Source organism: Amblyomma americanum, chromosome 1, assembly GCF_052857255.1.
Source record: "Amblyomma americanum isolate KBUSLIRL-KWMA chromosome 1, ASM5285725v1, whole genome shotgun sequence".
NCBI lineage: Eukaryota > Metazoa > Arthropoda > Arachnida > Ixodida > Ixodidae > Amblyomma > Amblyomma americanum.
The window spans coordinates 303,085,286-303,106,221 of record NC_135497.1 but is presented as its reverse complement, the minus strand read 5'-3'; the positions used below and the strand labels follow the sequence as shown (position 1 = coordinate 303,106,221).

At 46.0% G+C, this 20,936-nt stretch overlaps 1 long non-coding RNA gene across 1 annotated transcript; it reads right to left on the bottom strand.

The window, feature by feature from the left end:
- Positions 1–1,576: 1,576 nt before the first annotated feature.
- Positions 1,577–20,140, bottom strand: LOC144098336 (uncharacterized). Its single transcript, XR_013307173.1, has 3 exons — positions 19,775–20,140; positions 11,450–11,548; positions 1,577–1,852 (listed from the first exon to the last, which is right to left on the bottom strand). It is a non-coding gene; the product is annotated as an uncharacterized LOC144098336 (long non-coding RNA).
- Between the last annotated feature and the right edge of the window lie 796 nt (positions 20,141–20,936).

Genomic DNA, 20,936 nt, shown 5'->3' with positions numbered 1-20,936 from the left:
AGGTTCTGGTGCGAGATAACAACTCCGATGTTTTGGCGTTTTCTAGTTTTTATTCAGCCCTTATCTTGAATTTCTCTTTTTGGCAGCTGAGACAGATCCGAGAAGAGACTACAAATTTAATTTCCTCAGTTCTGTTTGGCAGGCCATTTCAAACAAGCTTTACACCGCTTTTGTGATAAGCGTACTAGTACTCATTTCCTCTCACGTACCACTCCTCCAATTTCCTTATTCAGTGTCTCTTGCTGAGAATTTTGAAATGTTTTCGTTTCTCAGACAACATGCCCCTCTCATTTTCTTTTTTAAGAAAAGTCAAGGCATCATGATTGAACTTTCATTTGGTTAAGCTTCGTAGGCTGTACCACCCCTCTCATTTTCACTCGGACGCCTGCTGAAATTTTCGCAATACACCTTGCAAAAGGGAACTTGCTTTCAGAATTGCGCGTCAGTGCTGCTAAAGAGAATTGTGACAGCATAAAATTTGTCGCACAGGTGGTACTGGCAATTTTAGGCTGGCTTTTTTCTACTGCATGTGTTGCGATAAATATCTCAGAAGTGTGAATCAGACAGCTAAATACGGATCATCTTACGTACCTGTATCAGCTCTTATTTTCGTTAGCATAACGCCTTAATAAAGGTGCAAAAGTCGGCAACACTGCAATGAAGATTATCAGTACGGCACTCTTCAGATGACTTTACAGAAATATACATTTTTACAACTAAACTGATATTTGTCGTAAAAGCGAAAGGTGGCAATTCCGTAAAACAGCAGTTCGTAATTAAACAATGCCTGCACTTAATTTACGAACTGCTGTCTTACGGAATAGCCACCTCTCGTTTTTACGACAAAATATTGTTTTAGCTGTAAAAAAAAAACTTTGGTGAGGTTTCGTTTAGGGGGGTTTATTGGCCCAAAGGGTCTCAAGCTATCAGGGACGCCGCAGTGATGGGCTCCTGAAATTTCGACCACCTGGGGGTCATTAACGTTCACTGACATCGCACAGTACACGGGCCTCTAGAATTTCGCCTCCACCGAAATGCGACCGCCACGACCGGGATCGAACCCCCGTCTTTCGGGCCAGTAGCCGATACCATAACCACTGAGCCACCGCGGCGGCTCTGACTGAACCTTTATGCTTATGAAATGCTTGTGAAATGCAGAGGGAGGATTTTTCACGTAGCTTGTAAGCTTTGCAAACGCTCCATGGCATTTTCTGCATGTCTTCGACCGCACGGTGCAAGAATTAACCCTTCACAGTAGCGCCTTCTGCAGCAACAGAATAATTTTCGCCTCTAGCAGCAAAATTGGATAATATTATAATTGTTGCAAGAGGTACGGTGCCGTGCGGTTTATCAAAAGTTATACTGCTGCTTTTTTCTTTACTTGGTATTACTATAGTAAGAAGGTGCCATTCAATGCAGCCATTCTAATTTAGCGTAACGGGTGAAATTTACTGCTTCAAGTTTACCTCTCGCAAGGAAAGCGCAAGCTGAGACAAAAAGTGGTTTGGCTTTATTAAATTTTATATTCCAGCTCTGAAAGTGGAAAACTAACCAGTTCAAAATTTTAATTCTAGGGCAAAGACTACTGGCAAAGGTACAACAAAAAGATAGAAAATTTGCATTGGAGTGGCCTCTTCACCAACAAATGCTTGCTGTCTGTGACGGCTAAACCCGTAGATACCCACGCAGCACAATGTCAGGTTCGACTCCTTTTTTCAGCATGCAGGAAACGTGCTCTGTAAGCCCCATCGCGAGCTGCGATGCGATGCAAGTGTCTGCTGGTGGCAACCCGCCTTCCGGGGAATCTCAAGGAAGCACAGTTTCCAGCCTGTGGAAAGTGCAGCCGCAAATCCTGCGAAACAATGCGATCGTGATTGGTTCGTGGAAAAAGGTCGGCGTTACCTTTGCGTTAATTAAGCAGGTTCATCACCGGGGGCAGCAATCGAATCTTTATAAGTCTGATAGATTGCATAAAGAGACACCACCATACCTCGGCAGCTGATGCGAGCGAGGTGAAAACATACCGGTTAAGCGTCAGGGTCTCTTAAGACGGATGGGAAAACAGAGAAAGCGAGTTCCAGCACCATTGGCGTTATTCCTAATAGGTGCATTAACGGAAGTCTGAATCAGTTTTCAGCATAATAAAAAACATGCAATAGCTAGCCCGCCTACTCATTAGCCTTCACTTTCTGATATGTTGGGAATAACCCAAGTCAATTCTGGAAGGTTGCCAATTCATGCAGAAAAAAAAATACATAACACCCATCACCAGGAATCCGGGACCGCACCCAGACAGCGCAGCAAAAGAATATAGCGGCGTATGGGGCTTGAATTGCAACTGTTCGGTCATTATATTTGTTTCTGACACCATGGATGATGTTAACGTGCTGCTTTAAACGTTCAAAGCTATACTCCACGTGGTGCCAGCTAAGGGAACTAGAAGAGCTTGTCCCGAATTGTTGGCAATGGCGCCACCAAATTAACATTCTTATCAGAAGTACTGAAGTTTCAGCAACGCCATTCTCAATATTTATTTTTGCTCAGTTTTATCAGTTTATAGACAATCTTCCGTATTTTCCTTATCTTCATTAGCCTGTCATTCCAGAAATAACGTTTGAACCTCGCGGCATTTATAAGCTAATCGAATGTAGGAAACTGGCGTCATATTGTCAAACATTTTTCGGCAGTTACATTTATCCTGAGTGCTGCTGGAGTGGAAAATCCGTAAAATTATTCCATTTCCTAAAAAAAAACGTTCTTCGACATCGGGTCTTGATTCGAGATTCATATCCATTACTTCAGTTTGTTATAAGCTGATGGAGCACGGCATAATTTTCCATACCGTGTAGTTCCTTCTCTCTAACAATATATTTACATTCTAGCCAGGACGCATTTCTTAATATCGTGGTATACATCACTTTCACTTTTCCTTCCAATTAGGCCTTAATGTACCGGTGCATTCCCCGTTTTTAGACTTTGAAAAAGCCTTTGACAAGGTGCCCCACAATCGGCTCCTCCTGAAACTTGCGAACTGAAGTTTAAATTATATAGTTTATAATTGGATGCATAGCTTTCTGACTGGCCACGACCGGTCTCGAGGGGAGCGCGCGCTTTTATACTTACGGCCTTCGCAATGGGGTCTGTTTCCGTCTCCCGCCGCACCTCGGTGGGGTCGCCGCTGCACCACCGCTAACCGCTCCACCGCTGCGACCGCCGTTAACGCGGAAGGAGAACGCGCGCTCGCTTCCAGTTCGGCCCCCGTCAGTGGTAACCGTCCAACCTTTATATTTTGCCTTCACGCAAATACTGCCTAGTCAGCCCTTTTGCCATGGGAGAAATCTGAGGCAACGGAATAACGATTGCGCGCTCTCCAGCTCCTTTAGCCCCAATGTGTATGGTCGAACGTATGCTTCGAGCACAAATGTCAACAGGTTTCTCTCTAATATTTGGCTAAAAAGCAAGGCTATCAGCTTACATAGTTCGTCTTCCGGCAGGTTCTTTATGAGTCGGTAAAATGATATGCGGCAAGTAATACTTGGATGGCAAATTTCAAAGATAAAAGGATTCTGCAGCATAAATATACCTCCTGAAATTTCAAGCGCAGCTGCTTTAATTTTGCGCAACAGCGGCATTAGGAAGAATTCATGGTGTTCACCAGGAGAACGCATCATGTCATTCGCGTTAAAGAACGAGTATAGACGGAACCCAACCCTGGCCGCAGGAGCAGAGCACGTTGCACGCACGCGACGTCCAATATCTCCTTTTGGAAATGCATTTTGAATTTTGGCAGCTTCTCACGACCCGCGTCCCACCCGATGACAACGCAAAATTAAGTCAGTTGTTGACAGCAACTGCAAGCAAGTACAAACTGTCAGCAAAGCAAAATTAGTTCGCAACTGCGCTCTGTCAATAAAATCCGCCTTTACGAGCGAACAGACTTATCTGAAAGGCGATGACTACCAGCTTTGCATTATTCTACTGCATTTCTGTAGTATCATGATTGCTTTCGTTAAACCTCTCGAGAGCATGAACTTTCCTCACGTCATTCAGCAAACAAAGTATCACCCCAAAAAGTTTTCCGCAACCTAACGGAGCTCCTCTAAACCTCACAGCAATGTGCGTTATACAAGCTGGCTTAGCTTGCAATGTAAGGAAATAAAAATTAACGTCTGCGATGCTTACAAGTTAATAAAAGATCCCGATTTTTTAAAAAATAGAGGGCATTGGACATTGAACTGCATTGTGTGAGATCTTTTCCAAAGATAATTAAACCAATTTTTTGTAGGCAGCTTCAGTACACGCCACAGGTTGAATATACGTGGACAAGAAAAAATGGCGCTTTTTATGGTAGCTGAAGTCAATCATTGGCTATGCATACTTTCTGAAATTGCAATACTCAGTACTCGTAAATATCTGAGTCAGCATACGCAGATTGTACTGGCTGCTTCTTTTACGTTCTGGTAACGTTAGGAAGGCCAGAATCACGACAAGGAAGCTTGCGTCCTTAAAGTTAAAATATTGGTTGACGTCAGTTTTCTCTCAACAAGCTTGCGTCACAATCGAAAATTGTTTATTGGGCGAACTCGTGTCCCCAAGCGGAAAGCATGCAGTTCGTCGGCGCAGCGATAAAACAAGTGCTCGGTCAAGTAACGTCAGAAGGACGGTCGCCCTCGTCCTTTCAAAGTTGAAATATGACAAGGAAGTTGAAACATTAGACGCCTAATGCGCTTGCGAAAATTTCGAACATGAAGAGAGACATGCGTCCAGCTACAGTCATTCCAAAGAAATCTGGTGGCCTATCGTTTGAGAAAGAAAAGCGGAAAGGCCACGTACCATTGGCTTTGAGCAGAGAACAATGCATTACAATGCTTCTTGACCTTTGCACGCACATTAGTATTCTTTTGAGCTATTGATATAGCCCTTTCGTTTAAGAAAGTTATGACGCAAATGCGGGTGAAAATAAATACATTCAGGACGTGCGATAAGCGATATCAGCGTAATTAAGTACTGTATACATCTCCCAGCAATCAGTTTATTTGACAGTTCAGCGTTAGTGTTCATGAGTCTGACTTTCAACTCTACAAGTATCGTCTCAAACCACCAGCTACGGCGATATCGGATTTACGGCTCACGCGTAGTAGAGAATTTTCTCGGCGATACGGTACATTTCTATGGGACGAGCGCAAAACTCTCGTTCTCTGACTTTTCATTATCTGCCCTTTAGCATTAACTTGTCATTTATTCACGGACTATGAGACATGCGCGAGGAAGGGATCAGAATATTTCCTTCCGGATTTAAAACCACAAATGCTCGACATAGTTCAGAGGAATGGGAGAGTTCATTTTAAACCAGCCAGAAGACGCGACACAAAGGAAGAAGCAAACAAGACGAGGCTGGACTAACAACTGAAGTTTTATTGAAAGGAAGAAAACAACGAAGACTCGCACTGAGATGTGCGCGCACATAAGCCGTATCAGTGAAAGGGCACACAAAAAAATTTTTCAATGTCAGGGTCTTACTAACAAGTTATCTAAAAAGGCAAATTCCTTAGCGTGAAGGTTTACCGACGGCTTAGCCACACACGTGTCCTTAGCCTTAGCAATGTAGAAGGCTTCAACTATCTCGCGACAGATTTGTTTTTCATTTCTATAAACTACAGTAGTGTCGCTGAAGTCAGGCGTGCAAAGAGACAGATCATCGTCCGATTTGCATTCTCGAGATTGCACGTGCAACGCCAGATTAGAGTTCGCCTTCCCACCCAGAGAGTTAGAATGCTCCGTCAGGCGCACATTTAGACATCTGCCCGTCTGCCCGTAGTAGCATCGACCACAAGGCAGCGGAACGCGATACACCACATTCTTTCTGCAAGGGGTGAGCCGTGTCTTATGTGACACTGTGCATCGGGAACGATCACTTGATGTTTTATCAACGGCATCTTTTCTGAATAGGCCTCGGCTGCGATTGCCAAGAGTTTTAAGAAGGTTAAAGCAAAGCCATCATCTTACAGGAAGAAGGCTATTGCATGGCTTGATGATCACAATCTGAGGTCATTGAGTTCAAGGGTGAAGGCGGCCTCAGAAGCCCATTTGGACGTTTTCTTCACGGCGAAGACGCACAAGGTGGACATTCCGTTCAGGACTATTGTTTCAGAACGTCGCACCTGGCAGTACAAGATTTCCGGGTTCCTGCAGAGGCACCTGAAGACGCTGAAACTTAAGGATCCGTTTTTGATTCCAAGTTCTTCTACTGTGATCCAGTTTCTTATGGACAAGAACCCGGGCACGTGCTCAGCAATGAGCATCGATGTGGAGGACCTTTACTATTCATTGCCACAGGACAGACTTCTAAGGTGTGTGCAAGATTGCATCACGGTGGATAATGATGAACAGGATTTCATTGATGCGTGCGGAGTATCGGTGGCTAGCTTCATGGAGCTGTTGTCCTTTTACCTCAACTCCACGTTTGTCTGTTGGCAAGACAGCATGTACGTCCAGATGTCAGGCGTTTGCATAGGGTCACAGGTCGCACCTTTGCTCAGCGACATTTTTCTTTCCAAAGTTGACACTGCTTTACAGCCTGATTTGGAAGCCATCGGCGTAGTAGCGTTTCGCTACGTTGATGACTACTTGATTTTCTTAGGCAAGGATGACTCTGATAGGTTGGCACAAGATGTTCTAGGAATGTTCAAGGAGGGCGGTCAGGGCCTGTCCTTTACGTCTGAATTTCCTAAAGATAACCATTTGCAGTTTCTTGATTTAGACCTGTGCTTTGGGGACGATCACGTATGTTGGGGCTACAGCCCCAGGTCAGGGAAGCCTCTGCTTAGCTATCAGTCTGACCACTCGAGGTTGGTAAAGGATGGCTTGGCAGTCGCATGCATCAAGTCCGCTTTACATAAGTCTTGCCATCACCGCGTTGAGGACTCATTCTCGCAGCAGGTTTCAAAGTTAATGGCAGCTGGGTTCCCAACTGCCCACCTTGCCCGCTTGTCTGAACGTGTTTTGACTCGCTTGAGAAAGAGCAACACGGGGCCGGAAGATGCTGACGTGGAGGTGCGGCGAAAAAAGGTGGCCGCCTTTCCCTACCTCCATGGTGTTTCACACCGACTCAAGAAACTTGCGGCGAAGTATGACGTTGGCGTTGTCTTCACAGCTAAAAACAAGATAGGAGGCTTGTGCGCCAGCGTAAAAAGGAGGCTTGATAAAACATCAAGTGATCGTTCCCGATGCACAGTGTCACATAAGACACGGCTCACCCCTTGCAGAAAGAATGTGGTGTATCGCGTTCCGCTGCCTTGTGGTCGATGATACTACGGGCAGACGGGCAGATGTCTAAATGTGCGCCTGACGGAGCATTCTAACTCTCTGGGTGGGAAGGCGAACTCTAATCTGGCGTTGCACGTGCAATCTCGAGAATGCAAATCGGACGATGATCTGTCTCTTTGCACGCCTGACTTCAGCGACACTACTGTAGTTTATAGAAATGAAAAACAAATCTGTCGCGAGATAGTTGAAGCCTTCTACATTGCTAAGGCTAAGGACACGTGTGTGGCTAAGCCGTCGGTATACCTTCACGCTAAGGAATTTGCCTTTTTAGATAACTTGTTAGTAAGACCCTGACATTGAAAAATTTTTTTGTGTGCCCTTTCACTGATACGGCTTATGTGCGCGCGCATCTCAGTGCGAGTCTTCGTTGTTTTCTTCCTTTCAATAAAACTTCAGTTGTTAGTCCAGCCTCGTCTTGTTTGCTTCTTCCTTTGTGTCGCGTCTTCTGGCTGGTTTAAAATGAATACTTACCAACTCGCCCAGTCCTCAACCTTGTTGAATGGGAGAGTGATGCCTTATTTCAAATGTTTTCATCGAGCATAGTTTGTGACGAAGGATCTGTGCACAAGTGGACTGCGTTGAAGGTACGCAGCTTAACCCTTTACATTTTGTTTTTTTTTAATTCGGTGCTGCGCTCACATTGAACCAGCGTGCTACAGCGCGAAACCAGGCAAGAGCCACCCGCCACCGCAGATGCAGGCGCGGAGCCAGCGGTAGGGTCATCGCGCCTCTAGCGGCGGCTGGCGGCGTAACTCCCGGAGAAAAACTCGCATTGTTTCCGCGGCGAAAGCGAAGGCCGAATGAAAGAGCGCGCGCGCCCTCCTCGAGACCGGCCGTGGACTGGCCGCCCTAATGAGTTCGTTTTCGCAAATAACCACTTCTCAGCTGAATAGGCCGATGGCAGCCGTTAACCCTTTAAGGCGAAAGCCTTTAATGGGTCACTCTCGCGGTGACCTTCCGTCCGGTCACGTGACTTCAAGGTGTCCGTCCGTTACATTCTAGGTAGCGAGACTGTGACCGTCCGTTACATCCTAGATCACGTGACCTTGTCACGTGATCACAACCTGCCAACTGGAGTGTGAACAAACTGCCCACTGTGGCGGGTGGTGCGATCAGCCACCAAGCAACAACTGCGCATGCGCAGCGTAACGTAACCGCTCAAATTCAAATCAGTGCAATGAGTCGCAAAGGGCTTTCGCCTTTCCGCAGTTAAAAGATATCTCAGTGACTCCAGCGAAATTTCTTCAGTGTCTCGAGCTGTGGATGCCAAATGAGCAGAGCAGCAAAGAAAGTTGGCCAGACTGACTCAGCGATTCGTGCGCCAATACCACAGAAATCAGGCTACGTCCGTGTGTGCGTGCGTGTGGTATGGTATATGTGGTTTATGTGATTTCGCAAATAACCACGAGGAAAGCCGTAGTAGAGGGCTCTGGATTGATTTCGACAAGCTAGCGTTCTTCAGCATGTGCTGACATCGCACAGCACACGACAGCCTTGTGTGTCGCCTCCACTGAAACGTGCCTGCCGCTGCCAGGATCAAACCCACCTCCACGGGCTCAGCAACCAAGCGCCAAGCGCTCTAACTGCTATAGCGCCGTATGGTGTGTGTGTGTGTGTGTGTGTGTGTGTGTGTGTGTGTGTGTGTGTGTGTGTGTGTGTGTGTGTGTGTGTGTGTGTGTGTGTGTGTGTGTGTGTGTGTGTGTGTGTGTGTGTGTGTGTGTGTGTGTGTGTGTGTGTGTGTGTGTGTGTGTGTGTGTGTGTGTGTGTGTGTGTGTGTGTGCGTGTGTGTGTGTGTGTGTGTGCGTGCGTGCGTGTGTGTGTGTGTGTGTGTGTCTGTGTGTGTGTGTGTGTGTGTGTGTGTGTGTGTGCCTGCGTGCGTGCGTGTGTGTGTGTGTGCGCGTCCGTGTGTGTGCGTGTGTGTGTGCGCGCGTGTGTGTGTATGTGCGTGCGTTCGTGCGTGTGTATGCGTGTGTGTGTGTGTGCGCGTGTGTGCGTGCGTGCGTGCGTGTGTACGTGTGTGTGTGTGTACATGTGTGTGTGTTGATCGCACCTTTGTTTAAACCTTTCGGCAGGTGATTTCGCAAAATGTTGTTCTTCACCTCATGAGAATTTTAAACTTCAAATTACATTGTTTCAATGGCCCTTGAACTGCCGGTCACCGGCCGTCACTTCAAAGGATCAAAGGATCCCGTGCAATGCATACGGTATATTACGGGAACAGATAAAATCTTGATTGCGACGGCCAGTGCACGAGGTCGAAGCCCCAAAACCTGGTGTATAAAAGGTCGAAATAGAGCTGATATTCTTTTACTTAATGAGCTATGATATTAGTTATCGCATCTTGTAAATGTTCAGTACTCTATTTGACTATGGCATTCCGTTATAAAATCGGAGCAGTTATCACTGGACGCGGCATCCAAAGACGTTTTTCACTTTTGACAACTCTGTGTTCTATTTTTACCTTTCACATAACAGACTTGATAATAAAATAATCATATTAATCGTCGTCGCATTATTAAGGCGAAAGCCTTTAATGGCTCATACTCACGGTCTGGATTCTGTCCGTTCGTTACATCGCAAACCGGAAGCCACGACTACGGAAGTGACGTCGTACCGTCCGTCCGTCCGTTGCGCTTTCAACTCGATAAGAAAAATTGGCAGTGGCTTAGTTCAGCTATGCCAGGATATACGTAGCGAGAGCTGCCGTTCCCCCCCTGGTTACGCTTGTTGTCGAGCTTGTTGTCGTGACTATAATGTTCAGTATTGAAGAAGTATTCAGTGAAACGCACTGTTTATTTATTCAATTCTTTTGACAGAGGTAAACACTGCCTGATCATCGGTAGAGTAGCACGCAGTTGCGTCAGTGTTGTCTACACAGTATTCAGACTGGATGGTTTCTCTCAGATACACAAGGTCTATGGTAGTTCGCCACTGAGCAGCCTGAATGCGAAGATCGCTAGCTCCATACGCAGCGATTGTGATACACGGAATCGTATCACCTCAGCTTTATGCAGTTTACGACTCCACACGGGGCCGCGGCGGCGGCTGAGCTCTGACGTTATGCGCTGCGCATCTGCTGCCCTTCTCCGGTTACTGCGAACGCGCATTCACGCGAGGCCGGGACGGGCGTAGTAGGGCTGGCGCGGATCTTCGCGCGGAAGCGGCGGAGAGCTCTGACGTGATGCGCCGCGCACCTGCTGCTACTCTCTGGTTTCGCGCATGCACACTATCGGCCTCCCAGGCTCAGGGCGTAATGCTCGACTGGGTAGCGTAGTGTAGCTGTCGCTACAAAAAGATCTTCGTGCACGTTTGGATTGGAACCACCATCCTTCCGTTTCGCAGCCGAGCGTACAAACGACTAGGCTACTTCCTGCCAACGCACATGTAGTTCTTCTTGTTTAGGACGCTGGAGAGTGTTTGCAGAAAGGCATCGAATCAGACGGATGCTTCCCAAACGCCCTGCAGTGTCTCCAGCATTTAATATTCACAAACAATTGTGTACTAAACATCTTCACCACACATCAGTGACACAAGCAGCAACACCGCGCTATGGGCTTTCTCCTCCCTGCACTTTAGGCCAACAAAGAGCCCCTGAACTTTTCCTATTAAAATAGAAATCAAGAAGCACAGTGGGGTTCTAAGGATATCATTGATTAAATAATGCGCACTGTTGAACAAGTTTGGGGACATGCATCTCTGAATTGTGGGAACGCGAAGACAGAAAAAAGGCCGAACAATAGATCTTGTGTCCCGTCGTTATACTGACGCCTCTTCTCTTTTTGACTTAGCGTTTCCGCTCCCATATTTTGCTGTAATGGTGCCTTAGCTTTTCCCGTTTCTGGGCGCACCTGCAGCCCTGCAGCTTACAAGTTGGCCGTCTCAGTAGCTCTATTTCATCGCCTGAAACTACGTGCGCAGGTCAGCCCCTTCGAGCTTACTTCTCTTTAATTCTCCAAGCCATCGCGGAAAGTTCTGGGAGTATCTAAATCTTGAGTAGGCTAAAGTGATCCATTAATGCAACACTGGTCGAGTTTCCTCATCCGCCTACGAACCTTGTTGTCATGCGTAGAAAATGCAGTTCTAAGAATTTGGGATCGCCACAGCCGGTGCATATGCTACTCACCGAAGAATCCGGATGAGTGTGGGATCACCCATACAGAGGGGGACTCTCTTCCCGTTCTTAGCTTTGCTTGTTGTTCCTATGTGACGGACGAGGAACCCCCTGAAAATAAATTCAGTGGGAACTGCTTTGAGATCGAATCCGCAGCGCGTAAGAGCGACATTTGGACCTCCGCTGCAGCTGTGATATCAAGTCCCCCTTGAAGGGGACCGGTTGCCCATTAACGAAGTTCTACGTAGTGAGCCGCCTGCTTGAAGTATCGATTCGAGAGGTGTCATTTGTATACTATACTCGTGCGCGCCGATTCTAAATAATGTTTATAGGTTATACTTATATTTTTGGTTTTAGCGTCTCCTGTACGCTCTGCGCATTGTACATAGTGTGGTACTGGGTACCATTTTATTTACCCTTTGTTTAATGCAGTGGTTGAAATATCGCTTATAATGTCTCCTAGAAGATCTTAAAGTGTGTTTTTCGACTCTAGCACTACAAGTACGCCATTCATAAAAAGCTTGAGCCCAGGCAGGGAGTCTCCTTCTAGCTCACATTGTGGGGTTCGTTATCTATGACCAGTGTTCCATATCTCCTAAATATAAGACGAACCCTTGGCCCCAATCCGAGCGTTACAACCAGAGTGTTGAACCAGAATTTTTTCGTGTTTGGTTCGGGTACACGTCTTCTGGGTTCAGTTCCGGGTTCGGCTCTGGAGCCCATTCCATCTCGTTTTGAACCGGTTAGGACCGGTTCGGACCGAATCGAACCGGTTCAATCTGGTTAAAAGATGTTCAGGACCTAAAATTTCTCAACGTAGATGGGTTTTATTCAATAAAGTTATCATGCTTACTCTTCTGTGTGACATTGGCATATAAAATAAAAACGCAAAATTTCCTTAATACAAGATGCTTTCAATTCGCCCACTATAATTTACTGTCCACGCAAAAAGAGGGCAATTTACGGCAAGAGCCGCGAAATCAAATTAACTTAAAATTAATGTAAATCGGCTAGCGTATACGCTAGAATCCATCTGATGGGGTACATAGGCGAAAGGCTGGTGGATTCTGCAACAACAAAATCCTTCAGCTTCAGCAGTTTCGGAGACCCCGTCGTGTATAGTAATAGGTTTCTCCGGAAGCTTGTGTCAGTCGGGAATTTCTCATACGCAGAGTACTTACGCGGGCGCCGTCAGGACCGCCGCATCGCTCTCTAGGTTAGCACACACTATCGAGAGAGGTAGCTGTCCTGTATCGGCAGCTGTTACAGACACCTTTCCGCCGCCCAAAACTGACTTGCCAGTCCCCCCCCTCCCCCCGCTGCACCTTCAACGTGTCTACTTTGAGTATTCCTCCTCCCTCCTTACCAACTCTCTACCACATTGTATTATTATATGCGAGAGCCCCTCAACCGCCATCCCCAACCCAACAAGAGCCACGTGGGAACACAGGCTCGCCCTAACATTCAAGAGCTTACCAAAATTATTTTATTTAAATCACATGTTCTCATAGCCTTTGCTGCTCGCGTTATACCAGGTGTTTTAGAGAAGGTGATCAATAATTTTTGTTTAAAAATAGGGTTTTTGACGTAAAGAGAATGTTTTTGCGGCATAGTAATACCAGTGCTGGCAGGCGTCAAAAAACAAAACAAAAACAAACATGCGGATCAAGTGAAGTACTAAAATTATTACCTAAATTCTAACAGTTAACTTTCTCACTATTATCGATAGGCATCTGATTGTAATTAGAGATTTGTAGCCGCCCGCTGGTAATAGCCAAATCAGGTTTTAGAATTTCGAAAATGCGATTACCTTCAGCGCAGTGCCTCGACCAAATTTGGCTATTTCGACTAGTTACATGCACTGGAAGGGTTGCTTTGCCTGCATAATTTCCGAAAGCGCATGTATTTTGCCACTATGTAGCCAAATTTTGTCGAGCCACAGCAGCGAGGGTCATCGCCTTTTCGAAATTCTAAAACATATATGGCTGTTACTAACGGCCGCTTAGAAATCTGTAATTGCAGTCAGGTGCCTATAGTTGTTAGCTAAAAAGTTAACTATTAGAATTTAGTTAATCAATTTACTAGTTAACATGATTCACCTGTTTTTTGACGTCTGCCAGCACTGGTATCGCTATGCCACAAAAAGCTTCTCTTTGCCTAAAAAACCCTATTTCTTTTAAATTAGTGAGTACGTTCCCTGAAACACCTGGTATATCTCGAGCCCCATAGTTCACTATCTTCAAAAATAGCGAATCGCGACTTCTCCCTCGTACAGTGTTAAGATTTCGGCCTGTGCTGATGACGTCGCGCCCTTTTCTTCTTATAAATAGGTTATGAGATAGAGAGAAAAAAACGTTTAATGCATAAAACGTTTGTGCGGGCCCTCATTCCAGGAGCCCATTGGCTTTTGCCGCCGCTCATGACCGGTTCGCCAGCGGAAGGTGGTCTTCCGAATGTGAGCTGGACAGCGCCGCCTCCCAGTCCTCTGTTGTTGGATTATTGATTTTTGGTATAGCTGTTTTTTTTCTGGCATGCCCACACGTTATGGTATAAGTCAGCCACTTCACCGCAGAAGGCGCCATGCAGATTGCACGAACTTGGAAACATATTCAGGTTGGCGCGCTATACTTTGGCCCAAGGACTAGTTACAAAAAAAAGCAGAACAAGACAGGTACAGGCTTGGTCAAAAGTTCCCAGGCCACAGGGTCTGCTTTTCTTCGGTATATCCAGTCGCCTAAGATGCCGATAAAGCTATCAGGGTCCTCAGAGGTTAGAACGATTCTTCTTCTACCATCTACAGATATTTAGAGCTTCGGGGTGTCGCAACTTCCCGACACTACTCAAAAGCAGACCTTGTGGCCTGGGAAATTTTTTGATCGACCCTGTACGTGCGCGAACTTTCAACTGTTTATTGAATGTACTGCTATCCTTATATACTCACATAAAAAGAACAAATGTACAAACACGTATGAGGCACAAGATGTTAAGTGCTATTCATGAAACCGCAACCCGTGTATCACCGCTTTCCATCGCGCTGTTTGCTGACAATCGAATCTCGCTTTGCGTCAGCACTATTGACAGATCGCTTACGCATACCGTGGCACCGGCCCGTGCCATTTCCTGCGTCCTGGTCCTGGTCTTGCGTAAGCGATCCGTCGATAGTGCTGACGCAAAGCGAGATTCGATTGTCAGCAAACAGCGCGATGGAAAGCGGTGATACACGGGTTCCGGTTTCATGAATAGCACTAAACATATTTTATCACGGGTTACGGTTTCATGAATAGCACTTAACATCTTGTACCTCATACGTGTTTGTACATTTGCTCTTTGTATGTGAGTATATAACGAGAGCAGCACATTTAATAAACAGCTGAAAGTTAGCCCACGTACCTGTCTTGCCCTGTTTTTTGTAACTAGTCCTTGTGCCAAAGTATAGCGCGCCAACCTGAAGATGACAAACCAACTAGCCACCATTACAGCATTGCTTGGGAACAGCGGAATTTGACAGGATTTCTATAAGTATTCGATTGCAATTTCCTAAGAAAGACCCCTTTCTCCTTGTTTAGGTTTTTGTGGGGTTCGGCGTATACTTTCCTCGTTAATCTCAAATGTTGGAATAAGTCCTTATAGTTTAATAGTGGTTTAGAATAATTATGTTCCTGCGGATGTAGGGGGACCCGGGTTAATAGCACCCGGGCAGCGGCGGGAGCGCCTTCGTTTCTAACATCCCCAGTGTCCTGGAGTCCATATAACAGTAGATTTAAAGTCTGTATCTTTGTTAGTTATGAGCATTCTGTTGGCGAGTTTACTAATCCTTTCTTTTATATAGTTACGACATGCAGTCTGGGAGTCCGTAATTACACACGATGCTCTCCTGGAAACCATTGCCAAAGCTATCGCCGCTTCCTCAGCCTGGGCGATTACCTGGCATCGAATTGATGCCCCATTCATTAACTTCCCTCGCACGTCCATGCATGCTATCGTTGATATCCCGTTGACCGGTCCTGCCGCATCTATGTAAACTGCCTCTTCCATCGCGCCCCATGTTCTCTTAATGGCGTTCGCCCTAGCCTTTCTTATGATATTCGGGGTGCATATTTCTCGGAATGGGCTGCATCACGATCTTGCCTGTAAGTTGGTCTCCTAAGTCCTCTCTGTCCTCCGTAGACCAAATTCATGGGAGCCCAAGTCTATCGAGTACGTCCTTTCCTGTCCTGCTTCCTGACAGCCGCATCCTCCGCGATATCGAATGGCATTCAGTAATTTCATCTACAGTAGTATGAATGCCCATGTGTAGTACTCTTTCTGTTTCTGCGTTGACCGGGATACCAAGTGCTCTTTTATATACTTTGCTTATTATGACGTCCAGCTTGTTCGTCACACTTTTATTTCATTTCAGATATGGTACTATGTAAGTTATCCTGCTGACAATAAACGCCTGTATTAACTTTATGGTTTCTTTTTCTTTCAGTCCATGCTTGTGGTTTGATATCCTACTAATCATTCTCGCCACTTGCTCAGTTGTTGCCTGCAATCGCCTAATCACTTTCGCGTTGCTGCCCTTGGCGTTTATTAACAGACCTAAGATATTCGCCCTTGAGTAGCATGCCAGGCCAACAACCAGGCAGACCTCTCCTGTTTCATTAAAGCCTCTCTCCTCTCTCTAAGATTTTCGCAAGTGGCACCTCTTGAATTTGCGTTCCCCCCACAAATACTATAACAGGGTCAGAGTCTCCTTTCTTCCTAAATATTAGTAACTCCGATTTGGTGGCTGTGCATTGGATTCCACAGCTATTAGCGTATTGTTGCATTGTATCTGCCGAACATTGTAGTCTTTCCTGTATGCTCCCAATTGACCCTCCGGAGGTACAAATTGTCGTCAGCCTACAGTGCGTGAGTGACACGCTGTATCTTCAGCATACAGGGCGTGCTTGACACGCTGTATGCTGTCCAGCATACTTGGTAGTCCTAATAGGGCAATGTTGAAGAGCAAAGGGGACAGCATTGTCCCCTGCGGTGTGCCCCTACTTCTCAGTCACGTGAACTACGACTTTAGTTCTCAGACACTGAACCTGACTCTTCGGTTCGAGAGAAATGCTTTGATATAATTATACGTCCCTACACCACAATTGCAGTCCTTTATATTTTTGAGTATGACATTATGTTTTGCTTTATCAAAGCACCTTTCAGGTCGAATACTAGAATTACCCTAGTCTGATAGCTTCTAGGTTCTTCGATAATTTCTTCTTTTAGCTGTAAAAGTACATTTTGAGTCGAAAGGTTTGGTCTGAACCCGAACTTCGTGTTTGGGAAGAGGCCACTGTTATCTAAATATCTGTAAATTGCTTTATATATAATATTTTCCATCGACTTGCTGGTTCACGATGTTAGCGATATTGGCCTCAACTTCTCGATACTGATCTCTTCACCGGGTTTCGGAATAAGCAGAACTTCTGCCGTCTTCCATAACTCAGGAATTTTCCCTTCCGGCCACCATTTGTTAAAGAATTCCGTGCTAGCTTCCGATGACTTGTCGCTCAAGTTAGCTAGCAATTTGGTGGTCACCCGATCTCCACCAGGCAGGTATCCTCCTGATGTCCACGAGTGCGGCACGCACCTCCAAGGTTGTGATCACCTTGTCTATTTTTTCATTCTGTGTGCCCTGTAGTCTTCCATGTCCAGACCGATACCCTCCGATTGTATGTATCTCCTTTTAATCCCTGCAATGTGCTCCCTTTTGCTCCCCTTGAAGTTGTACATGACCTTCAACAGATTTGCTTTGCGCTCTGTTTTGCTCTTTCCTAGGGTTTTGCTCCGTTTTGCTCTTTCAACCATCTCAATACGGACCAGGTTATCTTGAGGTTAACTCTGCCATTGAAAGATTCGCAGAGGTTGTGCCAGTTAGGCTTGACCAAATTCGAGGTATACTGCTCCGCGTGTTCCGTAAGCTGTGCTATTCTGTTTTTTAGTTTCTGTTTAGCTTCTGCCTCCTCTACCTCTTTGTGAACAAGACCTCTGCTCGCTTCCCATATATGCAATAAATGCGGGTCAATGGCCGGAAAGTACTCCAACGTTTTAATCTTTTTTTTGGTCAGGACTTTCCCGTCCCTCAAAAGCGTTTTCGCCCATGCCTCATAATCTTCAGTACTCGGCTCCACCTTTTCGCTCCGGCACTCCCTGACTTTATCCCAGTTTGTAATTCTAGCTGCCGCCCTCTTTCTGCTGCTCTTGTCGCACTCCACCGTAGTTTGCTGGATAAAGTGATCGTTTCCAAGTTCTCCTTTAAGTTCTCCGAGGCTGCATGTCTTGGATTTTTACCTGAGCTCAGATCTGGACCAGTGTCCTTACAGTCACTACTTCCAGCTCTAGTAGGCTCGCTTGGTTTCGTTAGGATCGTAAGCGCTTCATTCGTGATTGCATCTGGTAAGTGTTTTCCCTTCGCTATCTCGTACGAGGACCTTATAGGTAGCTTGCAGAGTTCAAGTCCCCGAACAATTAGCAGTGGACCTCCATTAGCGGCAATTTCGGCTTTTATAATAATTTTCTCGAACCTGGCCCTTGTATCCTTCGGCCTGCTACAGATATTCACGACCCAACTACTCCTGTTTTCTCTACGAAGGGGTATCATTTCTATACAAGTATATTTTACCCCCTCCACTTCCAGATCAACGATTTGTGCCTTGTATTCTTTACATACTAATATGCACGCGCTTGGGTGAAGATGAAAGGTTTTCTATTCTATTAGCTTTCCGTCTGCTTCAGTCTCCTGCTGCGCTATTACTGGTGGTTTGAGATCAACACTTTTTACATATTACTCTAATGTAGCCTGTTTTTTGCTTAATTCTCTGCAGTTTCATTGCCAAATTAATTATTTGTTCTTTTGATTTTGACTGTTCATCTTCTTCGCGAACCTCACCATCATCATCGTCTAAAACTCTATTGGCAGTCCAACTCTTGACCGAGGTCCTTTTGACCAGCGTTGTTCCTTTCTTAATAATTTTTCCTGTGCATCTCAATATTAAGGGTCGCTATTTCATTTTTCTCTATGCCTACCGCCTGTTGGAGTTGATGTTGGTTGAGCTGTAAGTTATGAATGGCGAGTTGCATTCGCTGCATGCTAGAAATGATCTACAAACTTTCTTCTCTTAATTGTGCTTTCATCTGTAAGATTATATCCTTGATTTCTTTGAGTCTATTTTCGGGAATCCCAGTTTGTTTGGATCGGATCTCTGGGGGACAGGCCCCGCACTAACGATTTTCATGGTTCTTATTAAATTTTTCATTTCCTCCTTAAGTTTGCGATTTTCTTTTATAAGCTCTTCGAGTTCTTTTTTCAGCTCCCTACATTCGTTATTGTTTCCCAATAAATAAAGACCTGAGGTAACTCGCGCTGCCTAGCTCACCTTTTCCACTCTTTTATCCGTGGTCTTGTCCCTGCATCGCTCATTGATCCACCTCTGCTTCTGTCGACTGACGCCAAGCTAACCGACCGCGAGTGGCTTTCTGATCTTTGGCCGCCGGCTGCGCCCAACTCGAACCCCGTCTTGGGCCTTGGCTCGCTGTCCTTTGCAACTCCGAGGTCACTCATCTTCTCTGCCTCTCTCTTTTTAATAATGTACGGAGTCCTGAATTTCTGATCTCAAAGGTTCGAGTTTGTCTTATGTTCGCCGTTACACACTGAACAGTGCACTACACATTCATGTACCTCCAAAGGATCCTGTTTCCCGCACAGTTTACATCTCGTTACATACGGGTTAGGACAAACGTCGGCCCTGCGGCCCACTTCCCCACACCTGTAGCAGGACGGTGTCGTTTTCTTGTAAATGTAGCACGGCATTCCCTTCCGTTGTAGCAGACGTAAAAGAGAACTCTGTTACCCGAGAGGGTGACCGCCACTGTAGCTACTTTTCCAAATTTCTTTACAGCCAGGATTTCCTTCCCTTTGGCTCTGATATTTCTCCGGATGTCTTCTTCACTTTCCTCCGGATTAATGCCCCTCAGTACTCCCTTGCACGTGTCCTCTGGGGGTTTGACGTACGCACAGGTCTGATATTTGCACCAGACTAACATTATCGCTTCCACTTCGAGGATTAGGCGAGCCGCTTATATGTTCTTTGCCCCTAACACGATGATACTCTGCTCCAAACTGAGCCTGACCTGGATCTCGGATTTCATGTCGGGCTGACCAGTGGCGGATGCCATGACCGCTTCAGCTTTCCACACGCTCGCTTCGTATTTTCCCAAATCCAAACCGCATCTAAGTCTGATAATTGCCTCGTCATCTCCCCTTTTTAGCGCCGGGAGTCTCAGAAAGCTTTTACCTAGGCTTGGGCTCACCTTGGCATGTTCCACGTCATCACCCCGACCCAACAGCTGCCGGTCCAGCTTGGCTTTTTGCATCGCATTCTAGGAATGTGCCTCAATCCACTGACGCGAAGCTTGATCCAGGGCTTGTTTTCTCTTCTTCATCTGCTTCTTGAGGACTCCAAACTTGCATCTCAATGGGATCGTATCCTACGATCTCCTCCATGTCGTCAGGCTGAGCGCCTCTGCCAACTGTCGTAGAATTCCAGTTTATACACTCACATCTTTTTGGTTGGTATCCATGTACTCGTGAAAACTTCGTGTATCTAAGCGCTGTAAAGATTTGCTCTTGCAGCCGCCGAGGTGACGACGACAGCGAAACTTTGTCAAAGCGCCTCAGAACAGTGTCCGAGCAGATGCACTTTGTCTTCGTCTGGCTGCCAAGAAAGGTTACGATAAAAAAGCAGGCTTGGATGGGTTGAGAGCACTCTTTTTCTCCACGAACAAAAATGTGCAACATCGTCGCGACGTTGCATTGCGACGTTGCGTTGCAACACTGTTGCGAGCGCTGCGTTGTGTGAAGAAGGTGCATGAGCTGCATAGAATTTTTGCGATTTTTCTGGGGCGCAGTAAAAGGGAGCCTATGAGTGGACAGAAATTTTTGCTCCCTTGATAGAGTCTGGTGAATCTGCCTTTCACCTTTTGTCCACCAACTACCCCTTCCCGGTAGGCTAAGTGATCACCTGACTTTTCTGGGCATTGTCGCGAGAGAATTTCGCGCTGATGCATTCGGTTTATTTAGTCTTCGCTTTTTCTTAGAATACCTGTACGGCCTCTCCAAAAGGCAGTTGACAAAGGCTGCGATCAGTAATCACTTCATCTACCCATAAAATTGCAGCGTTACATAGCCTTTATTGACACCAGTGTATTAAATGGAGTTCATCGGATGTAAATTCAATGGGCCGCAAAGACATTTTTTACTCTTCAAACGTGAACCTTACGCGTTAGGACGTGCCTTCACGCCAAGGAGACGTTTTTACCGTGGTCAGTGATTTGCTACCTGTGCAAACAACGAGAAACTATCGAACAATGAAATAGATAGATAGATAGGTAGATAGATAGATAGATAGAACTTTTATTCATGTCAATTGCCAGACAACATAAATCAGGCCTACCAAAGCCTCAAAGGGCTTGA